This window comes from Heterocephalus glaber, unplaced genomic scaffold (assembly GCF_053883595.1).
Source record: "Heterocephalus glaber isolate CG9 unplaced genomic scaffold, H.glaber_assembly_v1.0 deba00001497, whole genome shotgun sequence".
In the NCBI taxonomy this organism is placed as follows: domain Eukaryota; kingdom Metazoa; phylum Chordata; class Mammalia; order Rodentia; family Bathyergidae; genus Heterocephalus; species Heterocephalus glaber.
In genome coordinates, this window is record NW_028258320.1 from 19,597,846 (window position 1) to 19,601,837 (window position 3,992).

At 40.9% G+C, this 3,992-nt stretch overlaps 1 pseudogene; it reads right to left on the bottom strand.

Moving 5' to 3' along the window:
* Nucleotides 1–2,774: 2,774 nt before the first annotated feature.
* Nucleotides 2,775–3,235, bottom strand: LOC147825593 (H/ACA ribonucleoprotein complex subunit 2 pseudogene; annotated as a pseudogene).
* Nucleotides 3,236–3,992: the final 757 nt, after the last annotated feature.

Here is a 3,992-nt window from a genome sequence, read left to right on the forward strand (position 1 = left end):
ACTTTTCAAACACATGAGGCTTTCAAGGGACACCCCACCGCAGCACTATGTAACAGGCCCTCTTCCACTATTATTGCATGTTCCTATTGCAACAACAATTTGATGTATTCGACAAGGAGACAGAACAACATTTCTGTAGCTAGTTAGTCTGATTTGTAATCACTAAGGAATAATTTATGACAGAGCCACAGAGGTAGACATCAAGTTGGCCAACAAGACATCTTAGGAAGGCTGTCTCTTGGCCCAAGAGCATTATTTACTCAGTTGTATAAATAATAATAATAAAAAAAAACCTGTTATTTTTTCAGCATTTTCTAGGTGCTGTGGACTCTGTTAAGCGTGTATGTGTATTACTTGACCTCATCTTTATTAATTCAATAGTTGTCTTTAGATGCTAGCTTTATTCCCATTTACAGGACAGTAAAATAAATCAGAAAAAGAATTAAACTGCTAAAGTTTATATACTGTATTGAGAAGCAAGTTTCAAAACCAACCTGTCAGATTCCAATCTATGTGTGTAAATGTTACTCTGCTATTAGTTCACTTCAGGCTAATGCCATTAAATGACTGAATTACACTCCATTTTGTCTTTACAGATTGTGCATGCATGTGCTTTTCTGGACAGAATGTCCAGGTTGCAGAAACCGGAAGACTCTGAGTATGTTGTGTTTATGTAATAATTTCTAAAAATGGTACAAAATGGGAGCATTGAAAAATGTTGTTTTCTAGGCTGGCAAATAGAGTCAAGTCTTAGTTCATAAAGTTATAGATAGGTCAAGGCAACTAATTATCTATGGACCTTCTGTACATAATCACATATTATGTGGGCCTCGTTTATTTCAAATTTATATAAGTGCTTTGGTTGTGGACAAAAGAAGCATGAATGAATCATCCGAGTTTAAGTTATTCAGCTATTACAATCAATTTCCACATGGAAAACCTTTTTTATTTCTTTTTGAACTCTCATTACACATAATTAGCAACCATAACATTCATTGTAGGGAATTGGTACATGCACATAACACATTTCAATTCTTGTTCCCCCTCTCCCTCCACACCCTCTTTCAGGTAAAATAAAAATTTTAATGTAAAAAGTTTGCCATTATTTGGTGGTTTAATTTTGATTTATGTTTGCTGTATCTCAGGCTTAAAAAAAGGAATTGCCCTTATTTGGGTCATTTTGGACCAAGAAAGCTAGGAAAAAATAATTGTATAACCAAGCAAGGACTCCAAGTTTCTTACTGAGATGGAATCAATTGTTTCCATGTACACTTCTTTGGCTAAAGCTTAATCACACAGGAAAAGAAGCGAGCCAGAACAGGTATATAATTCTGCTTCAGTGAATGGTAGAGGATACTTGAAGACTCCTTGAAGAGTGCCTGCTGTTTTTTCTAAAGCCTTTAGTTCAAAGTAATTCTCATGGCAGAGCAGCATATTTTGGGGTTGTGTATTCTGCCTCCTTTCATAAGGAACCCAAGAGCGAGCTCAGCTAAAATCAGCAGAGTTGGACCAGGAGGAGAAAAACTAAGCAGATCAATCAGGAACAAAATTAACAACGTTGTTCAAGCCAATACATCTTGAGACTGTTGGCCATGCTGCAAAACTTCACTGTTAAATTGTCAGATGTTTCAAAAGTACATAGAAATTTCTTCTTTTGCCTTTCTATGAAATGCATAAAGAGTTTCCAATTTCTTCAATGAATCTTTCTTCTTGCAAGATAAGGAAAGAATAGAACATAACAAATAAACACACACATGATTTTGAATATTTGATTTGATACATGTGTTAAAATTAAATTACTTCTGATACTTGAAGCATTTTATAGTATTTCAAGTGTAGGTTAAATGCATTCCTTTTAATGACTCTAGGAAATGAAAGGGGTAAAGGTAGTTTCACAAGAAATTAGTTATTAGCAATAAAATACTGAGAGGTTAAAGGACGAGAGAAGAGACAGAAAAGTGTGGAGTTTATCTTACAGAAAAATCAAATGACAGTTTATATAAACTTATTTATCTTTCAAAACTTTATTAATTTAATATTAATTAGCCTAGTTCCTTTATTTTACCTTTTATTATCTTGATCATCTGCTGCCATACATAAAGCACAGAGAAATTAAAGCATAGTTGACAAATTGAAAAGAAGCACAAAATCAGCAAGAAATGACCATATTTTTGCAAGACTGCATTTAAAAATTATTCTAATGTTCTTGAGACTCAGAGTAGACAGGAAGGATTGACGTTCACTTGTGATTTAGATTACTTTAAGGTTATCTGGGACATTCTCTGAAGGAACCTAATAGGACACTGAGTGTTTTTGTTAGATCTGCAATAAGCCCCTGGTGACAGGGGCCAGAGAGCGATGGGTAGGGTGCTGACACATGCATCTCTAGGCCTCCCGCAGGGAGGGAATGGCAGTCAGCCTCTGAGCTCTTTCAAAAATCCCAACGGGAGCTGGATGTGGCGGCACACATCTGTAAATCCAGCACTCTGGAGAGGCTGAAGCAGGAGGATCGAGTTCAAGGACAGCCTGGGCTTCATAGTGAGATGCACTCAGATGTCAGTCTTAGCATTTACTTCCACCCCACACTCTGGAACTGTCTTCATTTAAACGCAACAGGAAATAGCACTGATGGAGAAGACTCTGGCTCTACCATCAAGAAACTCTTGCTGAAGCTGGTTGGGAAGAGCACGTGCCCCGCGGAGTCGGGGAGGTGCTGTGAGCCTGAGCGCCCAGCCCAGCAGCTTCCGCCGGTGCCTGGCTTGCAGCCGAGCCCCTCACAAGGGCGGCGGCAGGGCCTGCACCTCCTGCCGGCACTCGTCGTAGGCCTCCTGGTACTTCTCGTGGGCCTTGACCATTATCACACAGGTGGGGCGCTTGAAGCCCGCAGCTGCACCCTGGTCTGTCTTGGAGGGGATATAGACACAGGGCAAACTCCGGTCCTCACACATGGCTGGGAGGTGGCAGTATACCTCGACTGGTAACGTGTCTCCTGCCAAAACCATGATCCCTTTCTCGCCTTTGTTGACGAATTTCTGAACCTCCTTCACCCTGCGCCGGATCTGCTTCTGCTTCACGGCTTTCTTGATGCACTTGTACAGATTCCGCGTGAGGCGCCGAGGAGCCAGGGGCTGCGCGATGGGGCTCAGATTGACCAGCAGCTCCTGTAAATGCGCTTGCCGCCGCACGCCTCCGCCTGAGCCTCCGGCGCATCCGGATCAGCCTTCACTTTGGTCATCGCAGCAGCAATCACCACCGCGTCCCCAGAGCGAACCACGCGGCCCGCCGCCTCGGGAATCCTATCCTCCTTAATTTTAAAAGGACTAATTTGAAGTCTCCTGTCTTCTACAAGATATGTATATATAGATGATATAGCTATGCATATCTAGATACAATCTTTGGATATCAAATGGAAACTGTCGACAGTGTAGGCACTTAGTGCGGAAAGAGTTGAAAACCATAGGAGGATCATCAGGTTTACTTGAAAATAGTGACGTCTGGAGTGTGCACACTTGACAATCATGTTAAACAAGCAGGAGCCAAATATTGATAGCAGAATGAAGGAGAACAGTGGCTCCCAAAAGTGATACAAGTCTGATAAACTTTGAAAGCATTGGGCATAAACCTTTTATTCTTAACAATGGTCTCTATTTCAATTGTGCTTGCTTTGCTGGGCTATAATACAGCCAGCAGTCCTGAATGTTTACCCAACTAGAACAGAGAGAGTTTAGGGACATACACATCTCCCCAACTTGTCATCAAGGAACCTAATCTCCTCCTATTTTTATTATAATGATGGTGGAGAATAAACCTGTGTTTTGTGTGATCACCATTACTCTGTTTTCTGGCCCTAATTTCCTTCTGGATGTTTAAGAATGAAGAGGTAGCCCTTATAAAGGTCAAAAATTAGACTTTTTCTTGTTCAGTTCAGACTCCTTAGGGGTTACTTTTGGAGCCTTGTGAGAAGCCTTTGGGTTCCCTCAGTCCTTTTTCCT